The 24,263-nt window shown below is 43.4% G+C and overlaps 1 long non-coding RNA gene across 1 annotated transcript; it reads right to left on the bottom strand.

Annotated features, from left to right (window-relative positions):
• Positions 1-1,438: 1,438 nt before the first annotated feature.
• On the bottom strand, positions 1,439-22,223 carry LOC106891696. The gene is made up of 4 exons (XR_001412748.1): positions 21,757-22,223; positions 15,174-15,330; positions 13,347-13,872; positions 1,439-1,923 (listed from the first exon to the last, which is right to left on the bottom strand). It is a non-coding gene; the product is annotated as an uncharacterized LOC106891696 (long non-coding RNA).
• Positions 22,224-24,263: the final 2,040 nt, after the last annotated feature.

The raw sequence follows: 24,263 nt of genomic DNA, 5'->3' as shown, positions 1-24,263 counted from the left end.
GTGGCTCCTGAAGCCCTATCACAGCCTCCCCACATCCCCCAGTGGGACAGGGCCATGATGGGTGGCTTGTGGGATCCACTGACATTGAAATGTAGTGGATGCACACACAGGGGTGAGGCACTCCCTAAAAGGGGGGATCACAGCAAGCTGAAGAGCTGTCCTTCTCTAACCCCAGCGTTGGAAGGGGATGGAGAGTCTCCAGAGGCATACAGAAGCAGTAGGGCAGTTACAAAAGGTGGTTCCTACCTTGAAAACTGTGGTGGCTTGACCACAGCTGGATTTCAGGTGCCCACCAATGCCATTCCTATCACTCCTCTCCTCAGCTGGATGGGGGAGAGACCCCCTGGGTCCATTCCATAGAGTCCTTCAGGAACAGCCTGCTCCAGCATAGGTCCCCCATGGGGTCACAAGTCCTGCCAGCAAACCTGCTCCAGCATGAGGTCCTTTCCCTGTAGGTCCACAGGTCCAACCAGGAGTCTGCTTCAGTGTAGACTCTCCACAGGGTCCCAGCTTCTTCAGGACATCCCCCTGCATTGGCATAGGGGTCTTCTATGGGCTGCAGGTGGATAACTGCTCCATTATTAACCTCCATGGGTTGCAGGTGGGTAACTGCTCCACCATTAACCTCCATGGGCTACAGGTGGATGACTGCTCCATCGTTAACTTCCCCAGGCTGTAGGTGGATATCTCCTCCACCATTAACCTCCATGGGCTGCAGGTGGATACCTGTTCCACTGTAGACCTCCACAGGAGGATAGCCTGCCTCACCATGGTCTTCACCACAGGTTGCAGGGGAATCTCTGCTTTGGCACCTGGAGCATCTCTTCCCCCTCTTTCTTCCCTATGGTTGGGGTCTGCACAGTGGCTGCTCTGACATATTTTTACTCCTTTCTTGGGATGAAATTGCTGTTGTGCAGGAACTTTTTCCTTCCCTTCTCAAATATGTTATCCCAGAGGTTCTCCCATCATTGCTGATGGGCTTGACCTTGGCCAGTAGCAGGCCCATCTTGGAGCCAGCTGGCATTGTCTCTGTTGGACTTGAGGGAACCTTCTAGCAGTTTCTCACAGAAGCCACCACTGTAGCCCCCCCACTACCAAAACCTTGCCATGTAAACCCAATACAAAAACAAATATTATTTTTTTTATTGTTTGAAGTAATCTCAGTGTTTGGCCCATTCCTTATTCTTCCCACAATATCCATGTTCTGGAGATGTGGGACCTGCTTTGTACAATCTCAGGGAAGTCCTAGCAGCAAGTAACCCACTTGGTGGTGACTGCTTAGATTTCTGGGCTTTTTTTGCTTTAAATATCACTAGTGATCTGTCTAACCTACCATAAAATGAAAAATTAGGGATACTAGGAATACTAAGATGCTAAGAAACGTTTGACATACCTTGTGCATGTATCTGAACAGTACATTCTGCATCAATCTGCCTTTTAAAAATTCTGTTTGAAAGAGGAAATGCTAAGCAGCCCTCTCCACGTGGTTGCAGGCCTGAAAACAGCTTTTTCTCTGTGTCAGGGCTCAACAGATGGCAGGTTGGCCGAGATGAAACACAGAGCACAAGGCAGGTGCCGGAGTTACAGCTTGTTCTTCCAGATCTCTGGGGAAGAACAGGAAACTCTTAAAAGTTTGTCTCTCTAACATTTCCTTTATTAGCACACTTGTTCTATATTTGTTTTTTTATTCCCCTCTGCCAGTAAACACCTTTCAGCATGACTCCCAGCAATAAATTGCCTTGAGAATCAGGATATTTGGGAGGGATTTTAAAGCAGAGGCTGCCTTTTACCAGTTTAACCCAAGATAATTTTCAGCCCACGTAGTGAACATGTCCCAGAGAAATGTCTTCATGCCAAAACTTGGACCAATGCTTTTCAGCTGAAGTTCTGTAATTTTGTTCCCCGTGAAGCTTCTCTCTTGTCCTGTGAGGAAGCAGAAAGGCACATGAGGGGGAACTGGGGCTAATATGACTTCAAGTTTCTCTTATTTCCTTTAGGCTCTTGCATCCAGCAAATGGTGCCAGGTCACACGAAACCCCTCAGTGCTCTTCCCAGAGGATTCTGGCCAAACAATGCAGCAGAATCACAAATTTTCAATTCTCTTACTCATTCTTGTTAATTCCTTTTAGTGACACACACACACAAAAAAAGCCAGACAAAACACTGGGCACCAGTCAACTTTGATACAATGAAAACTTTCTTCTGGAGGCTAAAAAAATCATTCCACTAGTTTTCCTCCCTTCCCTGAATCCCCCTCCTTATCCCATTTTAAGAGCACAGTTGTCATTTCATCATTAAAGCAGCACAATTTTAAACTGAAAGAGGGGAGATTTAGACTAGATATTAGGGAGAACTTCTTTACTGTAAGGCTGGTGAGACCCTGTCCCAGGTTTGCCAAAGAAGCTGTGGCTGCCCCATCCCTGGAGGGGTTCAAGGGCAGGTTGGAGGGGGCTTGGAGCAACCTGGGCTGGTGGGAGGTGTCCCTGCCCAGGGCAGGGGGTGGCAGTGGATGGGCTTTAAGGTCCCCTCCAACCCAAACCATTCTGTGATTCTATGACACTTCAGATACAGGTGCATGCTGGTCATCCTCACAGGATGGCTGGGACCCCTCACAGAAGGCTTTATTAAGAGTCAGCAATATTCTTTTCACATCCAGCCTGAGACTTTTCAGGGTCAGCCTATATCTATTTGTTCATGTGCCAACATTGTTCTTTAACTTAAACAGATCCGTTCCCTCGCAGTGTTTATCCCCGAGGAGAACGATCTTGTCCCCTCTCAGCCTTCCTTTCGCAAAGTTAAACAAGTCCCACCCTTCCACCTCCTCTCATCAGTCAGGTTCTCCATTCCTCCTGTCACCCCAGTGGCCTCCTCTGCAAAGGAACTCGTTTCAGTTCACTTTTTTGCACACCAAGGACCAGCACCATCGACCCGCTCCTTGGTTCTCCTCCTGGAATTCTCCTGCTGAGGAATTTTTTGAAGGCGCATTTATCTTTTTTCATGGCTTCATCCCATTAGCAATTTACAGCCACACTGTGATCATCAATAACGCCTCTTATTCCTCCTCCCTAACCATTTTCAACTAAGAAGGTGCAAACTTTTTTTTATCAGCCTCCAAATTATGTTCTTATTAATAACACTTGATAAAACTCCATATACACCACATTCTGCACCAAATTTCCTTAGGAGAGATTAAACAGTAGCCAGAGACAGGCATGCATGGGTAAGAACAGTTCAAGATGAAAGCATGGAATGAAATTGCTAAATCTTCTCATTTAACCACAATAGGATTAAGCGTAATACTTGCTCATACAATAATAAGCATTGAGAGAGAAAAAAAAGGAAAAAAACCAACACAGACTTAGCAGCAACCAAGTGCAGAGAAATATAAACAAATACTGCAAATGAATCCACAGCGGCTAGATCCTTTTGTCTGGTAAAATCTTGTAAGTTTGGTTGGCTTTTTGTTAAATCCCAAAATACCCAATGCAGTGAACTTAAAAATTCTGCTTTCATACCTTAGAAAAATGCTTTAATCCCTTAGAAAGAAGGAAAGGATGAAAAGAAATACAATTTTTCTTTCCCAAAGTTCGAGCATACGAACAGCAAGCGCCAGCCTGCGTGGAGAAGGCTGTTTGAGATTAAAGCTGTGAAAAATGGCTTCACGATTTGCTGAGTGTTTGTAGCTCCCACCTCTTGAGTAAACACCCTTAGCAGTGGAAGGTGCACTCACCCTCTCCTTGCAAACAATTATAATCAAGATAATGAAGGGAAACAGGGAGTAAGATGCCGCATTTCTACAGCGAATGACCCACTGACCAAACAGAGTCACTCTACTCCTCGTTTTGTGTCTCACACTTCTTTTTCTGCAGTGTCCATAAGACACAGGGCAGGATTTCGGAGTCTCTCGGGCAGAGCAGAACACCCCAGGCACAGCCCAGGTCTGAACTCCCCAACCACCTGGCAACAGGAAGCACCGTCTTTCCCTGGGTTTGTGAATAAACTCCTTCCTTTCTTTTTGCTTTCCTGACAAAACCTGGAAAGCCTTCCTTCGGAACAAAGGGTTTTGCTAAGAAGTGGGGGGGGGAAATAAGAAAGAAATAAGGCTCAAGCTGGTTTCAGTGCAGCAAACAACAAAACAGGTTTTGATTCGCATTTTCTGGTTGAGCAGGGAGAACAGAGGACTTCTGCTTCCTTTTCCATGTCTCGTCACCACGACTCCTTGCAGCCACGTATTTTGACACCTTGACATCAGCATCAGGGTCTGCCCCCATGGCTCAGGGATGACTCTCACACCTGGAAGCACCATCCCAGCCGTGGGGTCACAGATCTGCTTATCAAAGGGGAGCTCCCAGCTTTGGCACCAGCTAAGCTTTCCCTTGCTTTTCCGATCCTTACGTCTACACCAGGGGAAGAACTGTTCTGCATCGCCTTGTTTCTTATGTCATTTCTTATGGCAGCTCATTGCTGCCACTGGAGAATATTTTGGTCAGATTCAGTAGGGAACATTGTTGTTATTTGGAGCACTGTGTCCAGGTCTGGGCTCCCCAGTTCCAGAAGGACAGGGAACTGCTGGAGAGGGGACAGCAGAGGATTACGGAGGTGATGAGGGGCCTGGAACATCTCTCTTACAAAGAGAGGCTGAGGGACTTGGGTCTTTTTGGGGAACTGATCAATGCCTATAAATACTGAAAGGGTGGGTGTCAGGAGGATGGGGCCAGTCTTTTTTCAGTGGTGCCCAGGGACAGGACAAGAGGAAATGGGCACAAGCTTGAATGTAAGAAGTTCTACCTAAACAGGAGGAGGAACTTCTTTACTTTGAGTGTCCAGAGCACTGGAAGAGGCAGCTCATAAGCTAGAATTCCCCCCACAACAAATTAAAAACAAGACGACTGCGTTTCCTTTCTCATGCAAATTTAAGGGCAAAAGAATACCATATAAGGAGGATTTATTTTGACAATTTATGCTAGATGAAGTGGACTCTTTGGTCTCCCAGATCAAATCCTGGATCTTTTCTTGAGTTTCTTCACATCACTGAAGAAACGTGCTGCGTTTTCATCGATTACACCTTCTGTTTTCACAGAATTTTTTGCTGTTCAAAGTCTTTTTGTTCAGAACTGTTACATCAATGGGTCTGAATTCTTTAATAAACAGCCCTTCAGTCCCTTTGGTTGTGGCCTGGGACACCTTCAACCCCAAACATACCTCCTGGCACCATGTTTTCACCCAGAGAGGGTCACCACTTGAAAAGTTCAGTACGAACATTTCTCAAGCAGCAAGAACCATGTTTTCAATATTAGACAGCTTAGTTCCTGTTATTTTCTGTACAGTTTGGCAGGGTCTGGGGGGTTATCTGTCCTGTGTCCTGGCCCAGAAAATGTGCTGTTGTCAGCATGCAGATTTGGCAACAGATGTAAATCCAAAGCCAGTTCAGCCTTTTTTTTTTAGGGGTATATAGGATTTTTAAATTCTTATCCATCACATATTAAATCTGCATTCTCCACAGAGCAATGCCAGCCTGTCAAAGCCACTGACTAAATCTGTGTTAACTGAAAGTTTAAATTCCAAAAAAGAATGTTTTGCAAGATTAATTTTTTTTTCAGACCAAATCATTCCTTGGATTTGGATAAGAACAGTGTAAGCGCGAAGAAGAGTTTTCAGTTGCACCATTCAGTGGTGATTTTTGTAGATGTTCTTAATGATAATTTGGTTTATTTAGGATTTTTGTTTCCTGAAACATTTTTTATAATTGTGGTTGTTGTTTTCATTTCACAATTAGAGGGTGGTGCATGAATTTACTTTGACTTGGCAGCACACAATTACACGATGCAGTGTATATGACTATGCAGTGTATATGGTCATGATTGTGTCAAAACCAGGAAAAGAGCAGCGGTGTTAAGAGAGTAGGAGAAACCCATCTTTTTAGGCCCTTTTCATGGTCCCATCCACAAGATTAAAAAGCAGACATGTATGATGCTCAAGCTACAACCAAAAAAAGTTCAATATAGGTTTTGTAGCAAAATCTGAAGACTAATATTGCCTGATGCGGATACTGTCTTGAGCACACAGATTTCAGTGATGTCTGTCAGGGTTTTTTTTAACTTTTTTTGTCTGCTGCCTGCTGAAAGAAAAGAAGTAGCAACTGATCCATCGATGTTTTAGCTGCCGAACCTCAGAAATGCCAGTTTGCTAGAAGAGCAAATTATATGACCCACTCTCAGTTCAAAAGCGACATCATACACCTGGAAAACAGGTCTACGTACATTTTAGGAAACTTCTCATCTGTCATGCTAAAAATTTATCATTTTGCGCTGTTTTATTGTCATGTTCCAAAACCTCAGGAGAAGTTTCTCAGACCTGTTCATCCGTGACACTGTGCTTTCCCACTGATGCTCTTGGGAGAGTGTTGTTCTTCACCTGTTACAAAAGCACCACTTAATTACTGTTCTTCTAGGGCCTGTTCTCCTTACCATATGCTTTTATTTATTTGATTCCAGAGGCCGTACCGTCCTCCAGACCATTGTTGCCATCCTAGGTGATCGTTTGTGCTCTTCTCATGGGACCACAGAGCCTGGCAACTGCCCTGTTTAACACAAGAGACTATGTGGAACCTCTCACTGGAGGCAGCAGCAGCAATAAAGCATCTAACATCTCTGCTCTTCCCAAAACACCATTGGGGCCAGCATCCAGCACACATTACATGGCCAAGTCCATGGCTCTGGGGTGTTTATAATGATATTTTGCTTGCCTCCTTTTCTCCTGGAGTAACCTTCCGGGGCATATTTGTTCTGTGATTGTTTTTCATTTGCTTCGCTGTACCTAGGGTTCCCACCCCTCTGGGATCACAGCCAAAACATCTGCAGCAGCTGGCAAAGGGCCAGCGAGACATTCAGTAGTGTCTGGTTCAAAAGCTGGTGGAATCGAGCAGTCACAAGCGGAGATGGTCTCTACCAAGTCCCATAAGACTTGATCTCCTGGTAGGGAACACCTCTGGTGAGGTTCTGGGACAAAAAAAACCCCACATTCTTGGCAGAATTGAAAGCAGACAACTATTACAGAATGAATTGGTGATCTCTGGGGAATGGTGGGCAACTGCTGAGACTTTGGAGAAGTCACCTCAGGTGATCCCGGACCGATTAGAGATGCTCTTCTTCTCCCACACCATCAGCATTCTCAGAGTGACAGGCTGTGCTTCAAGGTCAGATTTGGCTTCGGCTAATTCGTATTCATGAATTCTTGGGATTCACGTTGCAAAACTTGCGAATGAAGCTGTTCTGCTGAGAAAGCTTCCAGAGCTGGAGGACTTCCTTCTGTTCCTCCCTCTGAAGCACCTCTCAGAGAAATGCTGCCTGCAAACAGCTCACACTGCTCTCCTAGAACCAGAAACACCGCTCGTGGCTCTGGGAACTGGGAGGCTGCCAGATCCAGCACCAATATCACATTATCAGAGAGAGTCCTCTCTCTTCCTTGAGACTAGGAAAATCGATTTTTTTTTTTTCCACTCGAAAAGTATACTTCTGTAGGTAATCAGCCTACTCTTATAGAGAGTTTTCTTTAGCCACTGTTGCTTCTCCTTCTCTTCCTCTGGGCAGCCCCTTCCCTGCGCAACTGTGAAAAGGCCCAGTTTCAAATGGACAAAATTACACCCACAATAAGGGACAGACTTCAAGTGTCACCTCTCTTTGCCACAGAGAACCCCGTGTGTCGTCGGTGTGAGCTCCCACAGCCAACAGCCACGTGCAGCAACGCCTAACAGAGACAGAACTTCCTGAAATCAAAGCAAAATGAAACCCTAAAGCCAAAATGGCACCAACTATTTTTCAATTAGCTCAAGCATGATGCTTGAATTTTTTTCTGAAGCCAATACAAATTACGTGGTTTCAGTTCACCGGTGTTTTCTGTGGAAAAATGCCATTCATGAAAAATTTGGACCAACTTCAGTGAAAACTTCTTGCAAAGTGCAGAACAGATTCTTAAAATCCCAGGGCTCTGATCTCCAGAGTATTCTCTGACCACCTGAAAACCCTGTCCTCTGTTCAGGGGTGACACAATGGTGCTAGGACTGAGGAACAAAGGGAGGAGATAAAATCCTGCTAAAGACACGTGAGTGAGTAGTCACTTGATTGTACTTGTGCAGTAAAGAATCTATACAGCAGCTACTGGCATACCGTCTCCACAGCTAAATTACACGCTAGTAATGAATCCATTAAGTAAACCAAAATGAATAATAGACTCTCATGTGCCAGAGGCAACATTTTTTTTTAAATCTTCCATCTTCCAAATACAGTATCTTCTCGGAGTCATCCTGAGGTAATAACTCATTTCGTACTCTGTAGCTGTAAACATCCTGGTGTGACAGATGAAATATTTAAATTGCTTTTGATTTATCACCTTATGTTATTCCACAGCAAGGATGCCTTGAGCATGAGTCGCTCCGAGGTGAGAGAGCACTAGGCTTTGTCTAAAATTGCTCCCCAGTGGATTGAGAGTCAATCATCCACGTGATCTCAAAGGTTCCGTGTCACCGTGAACTCGTTAACTCCTTGTCCCCACCTACGCCTCTGCATGACACACAGACACATGCACATAAGAGCTCAGTCACCTCAGCATAATTCTCAGACCTCAGGACTGCAAGGACTATCGACAGGATGTGACAGTCTTTACACCACGGAGAACTTCATCTATTTACAGGAAATCTCCACTTTTTGTATTTGGGCAGCGTTGTGTCCTAGGGTGACATTCAAGGCTACATTTTCACTGCTGCTCCTGAAAATCTGGATTTCTTGAGTGCCCTATGTCACATCTGCCAACCAGTCTCTAAGATTCCTTAAAGCATCTAAAATGATGTGGCTGCTTATGTTTAAGCAGCGGAATCCTTCCCGTTATTGTCCCTAAACTGAAGTAAAGGGTTGTATTTGGTTTCTATAGCAAGGTTTTGGTAGTGGGGGGGCTACAGTGGTGGCTTCTGTGAGAAGCTGCTAGAAGGTTTCCCCTGTCCAACACAGCCAGTGACAGCCGGCTCTAAGAGGGACCCACCACTGGCCAAGGTCAAGCCCATCAGCGATGGTGGGAGAACACGTTTAAGAAGGGAAGCAAAAGTAGCTGCTCAACAGGAGAGAGGAGAGGGAGGGTCAAAGAGCCAGCTCAGCACTTCGCCTTCGAGCAATAACTATTTTGCTGCTTTCTGTCAAGAGTTCTTAGGGAACAGAAGATCATACCAGAATGCCCACTCTTCAAAAGTCAGGGTACTGGCCTTCTTCAATGGCACATGTAGACAAAACCCATGACAGGCTTCCTGTCCTGTCTTCCTGAACTGAAGGAAAAAAATAGCCCTAAGGGGTAAATCTGCTTTTTTGTTGACTTGTTTATTTGCCAGTGATTGTACTAAAGACCATCTCTAAACAAACCTACTAAGTTCTTACAATTTGAATATGAAGTTGGCATTTTCTGACATATTTGGATAGTCTGATTTCTTAAACATCTGGGAATAACACATGAGCCTTTTTTTTTTTTGGAAATTTGGAAGAAACAGAGGTTTAGTTGCAACTTCCCTCTCAAAGGATACTCCATCTGTGTTTTACCTTTATGATTTACTCAGTTGTGGTTACCACATACTGTGTGTTTATTTCCTTTCCTCATTTTCTGGCTCTTTCTCTCCAGTTCTGGTTTTCTTATTCGACATTAACTCTGACTCCACGTGCCTTTCATAATTACAGCATTGAAAATTCAGTTGGATTCCGTGACCAAAAAATGCTATCTGATTCCAGAAGAACAGAGAACAGTTGTCTCAAAGCAGGCTGATATTCAGCTGTATTTATTTACCTCTTTTTTTCCCTCAAAATACCCTTTTTAAACACTAGTCACAATGAGTTAATGTCATGATAACTGCCATCTACTGCTGATACAACTTACAGGTTAAATAAAAAACAAGCCCAAATAAGAATTCCGTTGACTCTTAGACCTTTCTACTTTATTTCTGCATCTATCCCTCTTATTTCTTTCTGTGCCCTTCCTGAAGTCCACGTCAGCATGTTCCATATGCAATAATTAATCTCCACTTAGGACAAGATGGGTTTCCTAATTGAGTTGATTTCAGGATTTGTTTTCTTCCCCACAGGGCGAAAAAGCAGCCCTGGCAAGGAATGATTTAGTTTACAGTTTAGATGAATCACGTTGGTATGTATTTTAACTTAAAAGCTTAAAAACAACGAAACATCAAAAATACCTCTCCTAAGCCTGGCTGTTCCTACAGCTACATAAAATGATCGTTTAGTTATAAGAACATAGCTCATCTCTCCTACTTACCCTTTAAACTTAAAGCAAGTGGCCAAAACAACCATGTTTTGTCTGAAGTTAATGTGAAGGAAGACAGGTCAGTTCTCGGGCAGAGAAATGCTGATTTTCAGGCTACCAATTAGATCTCAATTTCAAACAATGACCAGTCTTGATCCAAACAAGATATCAATCACTGAAGGGAAGAGTGGAATCTGCATGAGAGGAGTTTTACTTCCAGAAACATCGTCCCTAACGCCGTTCAGCAGGGTTTTGGGGAATCACAGCCTTGGATTTAGATACTTGAGCCACTTTTGGCACTTTCATATTTTTATGGACCTCTTCCTCACTACCAGTAACGGTTGGAAGAGGTAGGGCAAAAGGCTCATACAGACACACCTCTGATCCTTCAGGCTGATTATTTGTTCTCACAGCAGCAGAAGGAAGCCATGCAATGAATTTGTGCAATAAATTAAAGGTGTTAAGCAAAGCGTTTTCCCAATAACTGATGTTTTCTCCAACTTTGCTGATTTCTCCATCTCTCTCTCTCTCCCTTCTGAGTTTGCTACCGTGTCGGCTCTGCCTGATTACTCATATACTGGAGTGAATCGGCATGAAATAATCCATGTGTGCCTTAGCTTCATTGGATTACATTTAGTCATGCAATATTTGATTTGTCTTGATTCCTAGATTCCTAGCGTATGGTTTTGAATTTGCACATAGTTACTCTCTACATTTTTGGCCATCTTTGCCGGCTGTTGAGACATCCTGCCTTGAACTTTCTCTGCTCCAGATGCCAGATGTGGTTAAAAACTTTGAGCCAGAGCCCAGAAACTAAAAAAAGGCCAAAACAGATATGGAAAAAAAAGGAACCGTCAGCAGTGCCAAGATCCACCCCTCACATCTCATGTGTAGAAGGTACTCTGAAAACTTTGAGCAAACAAATGCTCCATCCACAGGCCCAGGGCTGCACAAAAGAAAAATGACCTCAGAAAAATTCTCCAAAGGAAATCTGGAGGCTCCAGCCCAGCTCTGCCCTTTACTGGGTTTAAATCTACAGCTCCCACCTCCAGGAGAACACATAGAGGCCACGTTTGTGCCTTATGCCTGGGAAGTCCCTACATAACTGAGGTAGAATGTGTTTCTGCCATACAGAAGACAGCCTTGAATTTAATGAAAAGGAATAACCAGGTTTACTTGTAAAAAAATCCACATAAAAATCCATAAATCAATATATTCAGGAATAGCCCATCCAATGATAATAAGCCGCTCTGTGCTCTTCTCCTCCTCCTTTGTGAAAAACACTTGTTCTTTTACGTAATTCAAGCAGGTCAACAGGCATTAACAGAGGCAGAGGATACTTTTAGCATATTTTTATTGCCTCGTAACTCTGTAATTTGTGAAAATAACACATTTATGAAAGCCTGTTCCAACCAGTACTCTCTTCTTCCTTCATGCCCTATAAAATATTGGCTGTCTGTTGTTTTGAACCATGTTATAAACTCTGTGGTTGAATTGTCTTTACTGTGCAGGAACACAATCATACCAGATTCTCAGTCCTGAGAAGCACAAGAGCCACTAAATGCCTCCAGCTTGTCTGAAATTCATTTGGAATCACAGAGAAACTGGACTTGACCTTAATCTCACTAAATCCAGGAGAAGAAAGAACAAAAAACTTTTACTGTAGAAGTGCTAAAACTTTCACATATCAGAATTTCTTTCTTCTCAGTTAAACAAGAGTATTGTTTTTGAAGTTACAGAATCAGATAAGTTCATTAAAAGGCACTTTAAGATACATATATATGCTTTTCTTGGCACTGAATTCTATCAGCCCCACCTAATGTCACCTAAGCCAGGAAGAAAAACATAAACTCACTCTGTAAATATTGTTGCCCTTTTGCCAGGTTGTACCAGTTTGGGGAGTTTTTAATGGGGTAATTTATCTTTCAAATAGAAATAAGTGACACAGGGAACGGGATTATTTCCTACGTACAGAAAGGTATGCAGGATATGTATGTATGTACACACACATAAATCTATTTTGATTGTTGAATGAATATTGACAGAGAGAGAAAGACAGAATGGAATATACTTAAATAAGGTTAAAAAAATCTAAGCATTCTTCAAAAACAATCTGTTTTCTCCTAAAAAATGTTCTGAAAAAGGTGTGGAATACATTTGGTTAACTTAAAAGACATTATTGTCCTGCCAGAATACTGAAAATACAATTGTACTCCCTCTAAACAAAGTTTCACATATTCTAAAATCCCATCTTTGATGGTAACCAGAACAGAACATATATATATATATATCTGTGTGTATACGTATTTATATAAATTCTTCCATATTTTGCTATCTCACCTTCAGTGATGGTAACCTGGGGTCCAATTGACCTAAATTTCATTGATCATTTTTCAAACCCATGTGAAATTCCCATCACATCCAATGGCAGCGAGTTCCACAGGATAGTGCATGTCATAGTGATTCCAGCCCCATTAACATCTGCCTTTTAAATAGCCAAATATTCCACTCTGGTGAGACACTGGTGCTAAGAAGGGCTGGTGGAGCCAAATGAACAACACTCAGAGCACAGGGCTCAGATTTATGTGATATTTAGAATCATAGAATCACAGAATGGTTTGGGTTGAAAGGGACCTTAAAGCCCCCCCAGTGCCACCCCGTGCCCTGGGCAGGGACACCTCCCACCAGCCCAGGTTGCTCCAAGCCCCCTCCAACCTGGCCTTGATCCCCTCCAGGGATGGGGCAGCCACAGCTTCTCTGGGCAACCTGGGCCAGGCTCTCACCACCCTCACAGCAAAGAAATTCTTCCCCAGATCCCCCCTCAATCTCCCCTCTTTCAGTGTCAAACCCTTCCCCTTTCGCCCTAGGGCTCCCCTCCCTGATCCAGAGTCCCTCCCCATCTCTCCTGGAGCCCCTTGAGGGACTGGAAAGGGCGCTAAGTTCTCCCCGGAGCCTTCTCTTCTCCAGGCTGACCCCCCCCAACTCTCTCATCCTGTGGTTCTTACTCGTAAGCCCCAAGCAGCTCAGCAGAAATGTTTCCCCTTTAGATCACCCACCTCATTCTCTCCATCAAGCGCACAGAAATCTTAGGCAGAGAACGCCTCACTCCTGTGATCTGAATCAACCAGCTGGGACCAGGTGCCTCCTATCTTGGCGTTGCATCGCTTCCTTGGAGGTGGTTGAACAACCATGCTGTATTTTGGCCATTAACTGGAGATTTACACAGGTGATATGTATTTACGCACAACGGCGCCAACTGGCATCGGGAGCCTGAGAACAAATTCTGTGGACGGGGACTTCTTTAATTTTAGCGCTGGGTTATGGATATCTTCAGATCACCAGAACACTTTAATTAAACTCTGTTGAAGACTTCTGCTGCAATACTCTAAATTACCTTCTGGATTTTGCTGTCTCAGCTGCTTAGAAACGGATGATGTAGTTCTTTGCACCTCGGCGGGGGATTCACAAGCCAATACCCAATTTCCCTCCAAAACTGGGAGGAGAATGTTTTTATCATATCCCGGTGTAGCTAATAAACTTTTGTACAGCACACACCGCAGTATCTTGTGGGAGCTTCATGGTCTAAAGGAAAAGAAAAGGCAATAATTGGAAGACATTAAAAATTATGGGGGGGGTTGAATGGAAGGTTTCACTCCTGGGATTGCAGTCTAGTATTATCTAATATTATCTATACTTGTTCTCCAGGCAGACGATCTATCTAAATGCATTGGTCTAAGAAGCCTGGCTGAGGATTTGAAGTCAAATTTAATGGAAAATGCACCTTTTGCATCTAATTTTATTACTGTAAAGGAATTTGTAGTCAGGAAATTTCACAATTATTCACAGAATATGAAATAGGAAGTTCTGGGGAAAAAAACCTGTAAGAAAATTGAAACATATCAAGAAATACTCTGTATAACAGAAACTACACTATGTCATAACACAACTAATAGAATATAAAAGCCAAAATAAACAATAACAAAGCAAATTCAGAATGAAACACATTCATTTTGCCAAAAGAAACCTTAGCATTACTAATAAAATAAGAACAGACTTATTCTAATGACTTTTTTCTTTGAAATTTGTCAAAATAAATGTGATTCTATAAGAGATTTGGACTTTCCTACACTGAACGAGCCCTACTTAGACAGAATAGTGACTTGAAACGTGGTGTGGTACAGGGACCTAGAAAGGTGGAATGATCCAGTCAGATTCACTCCACGTTTATGAAAATACTCAGGTTCTCACCAGGGCTCATTCTGGTCCCATATGGCTCACAGATTTTTGATAGAGTATTTCCCTGTGTTCATTCTCATATTCTTATTTTGGATTTTTAAGTTTTCAGGATTGTTTTTCACTTGCATTTCTGTTAAAGAACTAAGATTTGACCCTTCACATCTCAACCATTATGCTGGTATTTTGTAGTGTTACAGGGCACGAAATAATTCAAGCTATATTTCTCTCTTAACTGATAAAGTATTTCATAAAATTTGAAAATTTTATTTAATAGCGTAATGCTAATCACCATTTGACAAAATGAAATTGAGTCATGTATGGATGAAGGTCTAGATCCATAAAAAAAGATGCTTATCTCAGTAGTTATGTGTATATTTAATTTACATAGAGCTGCTAACTCCATCAACAGTGGTGCATCATAAAATACAGGAGGAAACTGAGGTATCCCAATAAAGTCTTCCTACATTAACACAGGATTGCTCAGCTTATTCCCTTCTCTAAAAAATTCTATTCTAAAAAAACCCTATTCTATTCCATTCCATTATTCTATTCTTTAAAAAATTTCTAAAAAATTCTACTCATTTCTAAATACGTCCAAAGGCAGTAAGTAGGAACCAATAAGAGGAAGGTATTTGCTGTGTCCTTACCTTTATATTTCACTTTGTAGGTGGCCTAATGAAATGCCGTCGTTGCCCCGTATCTCAGGAAGGTTGGAGGCACTTCAGCCCTAAAGTGGCTTAAATTGAGGTGGGTAAATGACATCCCCCAAAAGACAGAGTTGTGGGTCGTAACCTTCCCCTCTCCCTGAGAGGAAAAAGAAATTATTCAAGATTTCGGTATTGAAATTGGCATTATTTCAAGAAGTAAGGGTTGCACAGCAACATAACTGCTGGGAACCCAGCACACAGGACCGCTCCGGAGACTGGGAGGTTTTATCCCCCTGGGTTTATGCGTGTTCTTGATAAAGACTAACACACAGCTTACACATTAACGCTGTCACTGAGAGCCTTCTCTGGGTTAGAGAAACAAAACCATCCCCAGGAACAGCGGCCGAGCACGTGCCTGAAACCCCCAGGCCCCATTTCCAGAGGTAGCTCTGCCAAAGGACACCCAGCTGAGGGAGACAGACAGGACCTCCCCTTGGTCCCACCTGCAAAAGGTCACAGGAATTAGGAATTCTTCTTAATCACCTTCTCCTGTGCTGCGTTAACAGTTTGCATACACCACATTTGATCCCTAACTCACCTGGTCACATATGTTCCTCCTCCACATATGTTCCAACCACTGCTCCATGATCTCAGCATTGATATATTCCTCACTTAACCCCACCATCAAAAAACAAAGGTTGTTGGGTTTAAATGGAATATCCCCGTGTTAAACTAATTTCCATTCAAATGTCTTTATGATGTTCCATCTTCACCTTATCTATGTCTCCATTTTATACACATTTTTTTATTTTAATCCTCAACCTTCTAACACACTCCTCCATAGGCAGTTTTAGCACTAAACGTCATCTTCGAAATGTTAAATGAAAGGAAAGGTTCAGGAAATGGAACACTATTGCATCATGCATTTTATCCCCAAATGAGAGTTCCCTGATTTATTTGTTGAGACTCATCCAGATTTCTCAATGCTGCAGTGAAACAACAAGCAAAACAAAGCAGAACTGCAAAGTAAAAAAATAACTACCAAGGCTGTGTAAGAAAATTAAACAGATTAATAAATATGAAAAAAAAAAAAAAAAAAAAGGAGCTAGCTGTCATCAAACACACATTTATCACAGAGAAAATCCCCTTTGTAGGATGTTTTTCGCAGGCACTGGAGAGCCTGTTCACACAGCTGCTGAGGCGTGGGAGGACAGAGCTGGGGCTCAGAGGGAGGAAGGAGCAGGAATGTGGAGCCTCTGCTTTGCAGAAAGAGGTAATGATGCATTAATTGTTCCAAAGCAATGGAACGATGGGGACTGGGAAACTTCCAAGGCTTCCCTTTTCCTTTCCCTTTTCCCTTCCCACAAATCTTCCTATCAATTTTTGGTAGTCTCTAGAAGGACCAGCCCCTCCACCCACTGGTGATGCTCTGCCCAGTGGAGCCCAGGAAGGTGTTTTATCCACAATTATTAAAATCATTGGGAAAAAAAGCCCATGGTGAACTGAAGTGGTTCTTTATGTTGGTTTGAATCCATTCTTAGGTCTTAAATAAATTGATTTACTTCAGACCGCAGCCATAATGGAGCGTTATGCATCTCCCTGGAATTCTAAAATTCCAGGTCCTTATTTCTTTCACAATAATTCTTTATTAGGTTTTCTGTGTTGTCATTTGAAATGACATCCTGATGACCTTACTGAACACCTACGCACGTTACTGCAGTAGATGGGGCTGTGGGTTCTGGCTTTATATGATTTCTGAAAGGTCTTGGAAGACTTATTTATACGGGATCACATAAAAGCTTTTGCAAGGCGTTAGAGATTTACCATCCCAGCAAAACTATGTCAGCAGGTTTCCAGTTTCATAACACAGAGAAATATTTTTTCCAGTAGCAAGAAAGGCTTTTAGATGCCTTCAATTCTGAAAATGGATGTTTATTTCTGTGTGTTTGGATCACAGGAATATAAAATGGCAGAGAGATATCCAGTTATTTACATCATCATAGAGGAATGTAGTTACTAGTCAGATTTCCAGATATCCGCGAATGGAATGGCCAATTTGAACTCACTTCAATAATTACATTGACGATTTCAGTTTCTTCCTATTGGTCATGTGAAGTAAACATCATTACACAAACGGGTCCTAATTAGTAGGTCTCAGCAAATGAATTCAGTGTGTTCCAGGGAGGCCTGATTTCCACATAGATTTGTACTAAATATTTCAGTTAGAGCTTTTCATCCGCACAGAGGGGTGAGAGTGGCTGCATTCATAAAAAAATAAAGGTGTTTATAGCAGCATAACGTGCTCCTTTCACCCAGCTGCACAGATAAACCCTTAGAAACCCTGATTGTAACTCAAGATTCATCTCAGGCTCTCAGCTAGAGAGCCCATAATACATTATTCTCAACTGACCAGCAAATACAGTTTATTTTATACTTGTAAACATTCTAAATGATCAGAAATAATATCCAGCAATTGACATTAAACTCCTAATAGTTAAAATACTTCACAGACAGGCTACGGGGTTAAATTTTACGTATTAACTACGGTCTTCCCTTTGATTGGAACTAATTTATTACACATTTCTATAGAATTTTTTTAATAACTGCTGCTATTTTTAATATTTACATTCAAGGTTACATTGGCCATGCCTGAAATAAAGATTTATGGCCTGGTTTTGCATTTGCACCAACTAATGTCAGCAGGTACTTTTCCTTAAGAAACTGAGAACTCGATTCTGGTAGTTTTATATAATTTTGTTGTTACTCAGTTTCTGATTCAATTCCGTGTATTTCATAACACTAAGCACCAGAATTAATTTAAAACCATGAACATCTTCTAAGCAGAAGTACCACGGTGTTGACATTTGAGATTTTAAATTAATTTCTTAATTTAATCTTAAACTGGTAAGTGTCATTTCTAGTAAGTACATCGGATCTTTTGCTGTTTCATACCTTTTATTTTGAGTTTTCCTTCACTTTTCTACGTTATTTCTGAACGTTACTGCATCCTTCTTCTGAGTGAGAGGGGATCTATAATGCATAACAGTGTTCTGCAGCACCACCAGCTTTTTGCACTCCAAACAGTTGGGGAAGATCCCTAACTTCCCTAAAACTTATAAATAACAATCGCTCTGCGGCACAAAATACTCTGCCCACCTCCAAAAAAACTCTGTATGTGATATTTTTTTCCTAAAACAGACTGCCAAGACAGGGTAGAGAGTAGAGAAAAAAAAAAGAAGGGAGCCAAAACATTAGCTTGAAAGGCAACTATCACCCGCAGACCCTACAGAAATCTGGAGAGCAGAATAAGGAGGATTCATTGGATTCATGGCTCCCTCCTAATTCCTTATTTTTCAAAGTTGGAAAGAAGATTTTCTGGGATTTCTCTTTTTTTTTTTTTTTTTTTTGGTTTGTGCTTTTTAAAAGCTAAAACGGAATCAAAACCATATTCCTCTTTCTGGGATTTCTCTTTTTTTTTTTTTTTTGGTTTATGCTTTTTAAAAGCTAAAACTGAATCAAAACCATATTCTTTCTTCTCTTCAACTGGATATTATTCAAAGAAAGCACAAAAGTAGTATCTATGGTATCGGTCAAAGAAAGCACAACAGTAATATTTATTGAATAAGGTAATTAATAAGGCTCCAGCCTTCACCAAATATCAAAAAGCATGAGGTTTATCTCTGTAGGAAGCAGACAATGGTTCAGTCACACCTAGAATTGCACAGTTTTAAGAGACACCAGTTACTTTCTTGGGTCTGATTTTGATTGATTCCACTCACTTGTACAGCTTGAGCATAACCCTGCAGTGATTTCTATCCAAATGTGGGGATATTTAGGTTGCTGGATGAGTCGATTATCAAGCAAATGTGGCAGAGCGTCCCTCGCGCAGCGCGGTGCCAAGGCTGCAAGAGGCATGGGAGGGGCTCACATACTTCTGTTTGGCTGTGGCTGCCAGCTGTGGTGCTTACAGACGGTGCCAAGGACGGGGTTTTAAAGGTTCTCCTGTAATTATATCAGATAGAGAGAGGGCAGGGCGCGCTTTAACGCTGAAACCCTTCCTTATTCACGTGGAGCCCAGCACCTTGCAGAGCTGCCTCCCTTGGCAAGGTCCTGCTGCCCTGGCCGGGCACCCTCTGCTCCTTCTTCCAGTGGACTTTTATTTTTATGAACGTGTTATTGGCTCTCAGGCAGGGAATTAATAATTTGGTCGATGAGAAGCTCAACACACCCTGGCAACCTGCTCTGGCAGCCCAGAAACCCCCCGCACCCTGGGCTGCACCCCCAGCCCCGTGGCCAGCAGGGCCAGGGGGGGATTCTGCCCCTCTGCTCCACTCTGGGGAGACCCCCCCCCAGTGCTGCCTCCAGCTCTGGGGCCACCAACAGCAGAAGGACATGGAGCTGTTGGAGGGGGGCCAGAGGAGGCCCTGGAGATGCTGGGAGGGCTGGAGCCCCTTGCTGGGAGGGGGGGCTGAGAGAGTTGGGGGGTTCAGCCTGGAGAAGAGAAGGCTCCGGGGAGACCTCAGAGCCCCTTCCAGTCCCTGGAGAGCCAGGGAGCCTCTTGGAACAGGTCTCCAAGGCTGGATCCCTAAATCCCCTTGTCCTCAGTTTCCCAGGCAGCTATCTCCTACCCCCTCTTCACAAAGTATTTTCCACTACTTTTCCGTTACTCCAAAACCTTTCTTACAGTCACGGGAGGTGTTTCCACCAGCTTCACATCCCCAGCAAAGCGACGGGAAGCTCCATAACTCTCAGATTCCTTCCTCTCTAGTGTCAATTAAAGGCAATTTAAAACCCAGCCATCGCCTCTCCTACCCCTCATGTCCCGTAACACCCTCCCACGGGCTCTGACCAACCTGTCACAGACACTGCATGCTTTCTAGGCGTCCTTACAGGCCAGGAAATTGCACTGGACAATTCCTCATCCCCTTTTTGAATGTCTCCAGTGACTTCCCTTTTCCATTTTATAAAGCAAATGGATCTAATCTTTGCTTTATGAGTCCTCCTTAGGCCAGGAACCCAGGCCTTTTTCTTCTCACGCAATGCTGCCGCATTAAATTCCATTTCTATTCTGTCGATACTACCAACTTCAGTGGCTATTTCTCATATTTTCAAAAAAAAACCCTGATGTTTTCTCCTCCCCTGCCTGCTGTTTTTGAAAAGACGGACAACCATGGAGCTGTTTGGTTTAGTGTCTACCTCCAGATCTCACCATGGAAGTCTTCCCATCTTGAGTAACTCATATCACACAAGCCCCAGTAATAGATTTTTCGTAACTATTTTCTTACGCTCTGCTTTGATGCAGCCCGTGTTCTCTTCTTTTCCCCAAGTACACGACGTTTTTGTGCTGTTGTCCTGGATAAGCAAAATAAGCAGACCTAGCCCGGGCTGATATGATGTGGTGCTGGAAAAATGCATTTTGGCAAATCTCTGCGCCTGTTGTTCATTGAGTCTCTTGCCCTCTAAGTTAGTTTGACGTTTCTGGCAGCCACTCTATCTGCCTTCAATTATTTTGTATACACGGCTAGGTATAATATCTGAAATAAAGCCTTGCTGCATAACCTCATCTTCTCCTCCAGTAATTGCTGCCCTTCTAATGCAGTCCATACAGAGGGATCACACAGAAACCGCATTATGGAAAAAACTCTCGGACATGGAAACCTGTCTTATACTCACTGACCACTTCAGTTCCTCATTAGGGAAGGTTTGATCACCCCACATTAAGTATGTGACCAGAAATCTGTCTCTTAATTGCCCCATGCAAAGGTAGGCATTTGGGGCATTTCTCCAGCTGTGTTTTCCACCCATTTTCTCAGCAGAATCACAGAATGCTATGGGGTTGGAAGGGACCTCTGGAGATCACCCAGTCCAACCCCCTGTCAGAGCAGGTCCACCCAGAGCAGATTGCACAGGAACGTGTGCAATGGGGTTTTCAATGTCTCCAGAGGAGACTCCACCATCTCTCTGGGCAGCCTGTTCCAGGGCTCTGCCACCCTCACAGGAAAGAAGTTCCTCCCCATGTTGAGATGGAACTTCTTACATTCAAGTTTGTGTCCACTTCCTCTTGTCCCATCACTGGGCACCACTGAAAAAAGACCAGCCCCATCCTCCTGACACCCACCCTTGAAGTACTTATAGGCATTGATTAGTTCCCTGCCTCAGTCTTCTCTTCTCTAGACTAAAAAACCCCAAGTCCCTCAGCCTTTCCTCATTAAGAGAGATGCTCCAGGCCCCTCATCATCTCCGTAGCCCTCTGCTGTCCCCTCTCCAGCAGTTCCCTGTCCTTCTGGAACTGGGGAGCCCAGAACTGGACACAGTGCTCCAGAAGTTGGGGAAAAGCACTAAAATACTTCCCAAAGTACCGCACTGCGGCGGATGTCTTTGGATGTCCTCCTAAACGCCTTGTCTGATAGTCCCTTCACAGGTGTGACATCATTTATTTAGTTTTCATTTACAACTCGAATAGCACCATGCAGAGATGATACCAAAAATGAGGCCTGGGCTGATCTTTGAAATACTCTAATTGAAGGAACAGGGTCAAGGAGACCATATTCCCACCTCCTTTTTGAAACCAGATGACACCCACCTGGAGACTCCACACTTTGATGTCGCTCTGGGCTCTGTGGAACAGCATTTCCTGGAAAAGAATCCATGTGAGGGGAGGGAAATGGAAGAGGAAGCCCCACAGCTGGAAAAGGAAGGCAAAACAAAGACATCGCATCATTAGCCAATAAAGGGTTACTAGGAAACAGTAAATAAAATCATGTTCTGCACGCAAATACCATGCAAATGTGAATATACATTTGCAGGAGGAGCACGTGTGATGGGCTTAATCCAAACAGCTTCATCATCTAGGACATTAATTAGTATTAGTGTTATTTCTGAGCTTTGAACAAAAAGCCCAGATGGCCCAGATGGAATTATTTGTCTCTCGGAGCACCCAAATCAAACATTCATAGAGTCACTTAATATCTTTTCATGCTTCTGTTTTCCGATACTAGTTGTTTGGGCTATTTTTTGAGTCTAACCTATTGGATACCAGTCCCCTAAAGCAAGTGTTAGTGCACCTTTTGGTGAAAAAATCACAAATGTGTTGTGGTTTGCTTTGACTCTGTCATTGAATAACACAACATCATTTTTAGCTATCTCACATTTTCTTCAAAGAGCGTATCAGGTTCTCTCACACACAGAATAAAGTTCCCAAAGCATATACTCAGCCTTTTATAAGTTGGCCACTTGGGAAGACAGGTCTGCAGGCTCTTGGCATTGCTTGACTCCCTCCCTTAAACTGTGGCCGCAGGTGTCCAAAATCATGGGATTTGTCCCAAAAACTTTCATGTGGCAAAGTGTGTAACCTGGGGAATCGGGAAGGAGGTGGAACATTAAGGAAAGTACTTTATAACCTGGAGAGCATGAGAGCATTGGTTTATTTGGGTAGAATTAGAGTATAAAACTGTAGTTTTGGTGTCCCTTTTTCTTGTCTTCCCCATCGAGGCAGGGAATTCTGTTCCTCGGGCACCGTGGTGAGTGTTGAGCGCTGGAGCTGTTTTCTTTGCCCTGATTTTTCGCTTTCCCTAAATCCTGCAATCAAACCTGCTCTTCCCTGCTCCCTCCACACAGGCTTCCTCCCGTGCTGCCCAGGATTACGTCCAACCCCACCAATCGGCAGGACACAGACTTCTAAGATTTGTTTTCTGGAAACACTCAGATCCCAAAGCGTTCCAGCCCCTGCGAAGAGCCCAGATTGTTCTTAACATTCGTGCCGAGTTATCAACAATTTAGGAAACAGCTGCCAAAAGGTCATTCCAGCTGCAGCTGTTTGGAAACACGGAGGGGTTTATTGATCTTTTCCCTCGAAAAAAGCCCCTTTAAAAAAAAATATAAATATGTTGTGGAGATGAAGACGGCGACAGACGTTGATGGCGACGTGGCCAAAGGTTGGGAGAGGAGGGGGGCTGTTATCAGGGTTGGGTTGAGGGTGAAAAGACTCCTCTGCGAGGCTGTCGTGAGGTCCCTGTGTGGTAACACTCCGCTCGGCGTGTGCCTCTGACCTGGCACCCTCCTCCTCTCCCCGTAAAGGAGGGAAGCTGGCCCAGCTGGTTGGGGAAGAGCTCACGGTGGCACCGAGCTCACAAGCTTCCCCGGTGCCCTGGAGCCTTCCCAGAAATACAGGTATCGCCCTCAAACAAATCACTCATCCCACGGCCGGCTCCGACGGCTTTTGTGAAGCGCCGTGAATCATGATCTTTAGGAAAACTAGATGGCTGCGGGCCAATTTAGCAGCTGGCTTCTATTAGTTCACATTTTTTAAGGACAAAGGTTATAATAACAAGATCTCGCATTACTCAATTCGCTCAATTAGGTAACGTAGTTACCTTAATGGTTCTGTAACAGTTTGCTGGTGGCTGGGACAATATAATTTGTTTCTTCCAGGTAATACAAAAGGAGGGAATGCCATAGGAGAAGGCAGCCTGGTTGAAAGCTCAAGAAAAGGAGCAAAGCTGGCTCACTCCTGCTGAGAATTAAAGCAAAACAATAACAGACGTTAATGTCAGAGAATCAATCTGAGTCAGAGAACTTTGGGGGCCTGGAAAGCACAAGCAAAAATGTTTAAACCTGATGCACAAACAACAAAGAACCCCCAAAAGTGCATGTGTTAACACTCACAATGCGGGCACACGATGCACTCAGGGTTATAGAGTTTAGGCTGGGATGGGTGGGTTTGTCCCATCACCCAACGCTCCCCGGGATCATGTTTTCTACAGGAGAGCGTTGGGGAATCTCTAGTAACGGGCTAGAGAACAAGAAAATTGACTTCAGCTGTTAGATCACTACGGTTGTTCTTATTTCTGTTGTAGCGGAATATATCTCAGTATTGATAAGTTTTCATTTCATACAATTCCCATGATATTGCAAAATCTGGCTTATGCGCTGTGAAAGTGGTGAAACAACTTTTTAAAGGCACAAGCTATGCCTTCCACAGAGCTGAAAATGTCTAGAAAGCAGATCCAATGTCCACACTGTTCAGTGACAGCTTTTCCAGCCCAAACAGCTCCACTTTGCTGGGAGGCTGCAGGGTCGCAGGGGCAGAAG

The sequence above is a fragment of the Calidris pugnax genome, unplaced genomic scaffold (genome assembly GCF_001431845.1).
Source record: "Calidris pugnax isolate Ruff unplaced genomic scaffold, ASM143184v1 scaffold172, whole genome shotgun sequence".
In the NCBI taxonomy this organism is placed as follows: domain Eukaryota; kingdom Metazoa; phylum Chordata; class Aves; order Charadriiformes; family Scolopacidae; genus Calidris; species Calidris pugnax.
Note: the sequence above shows the minus strand (reverse complement) of the source record. Positions and strands in the feature narration are given on the sequence as shown.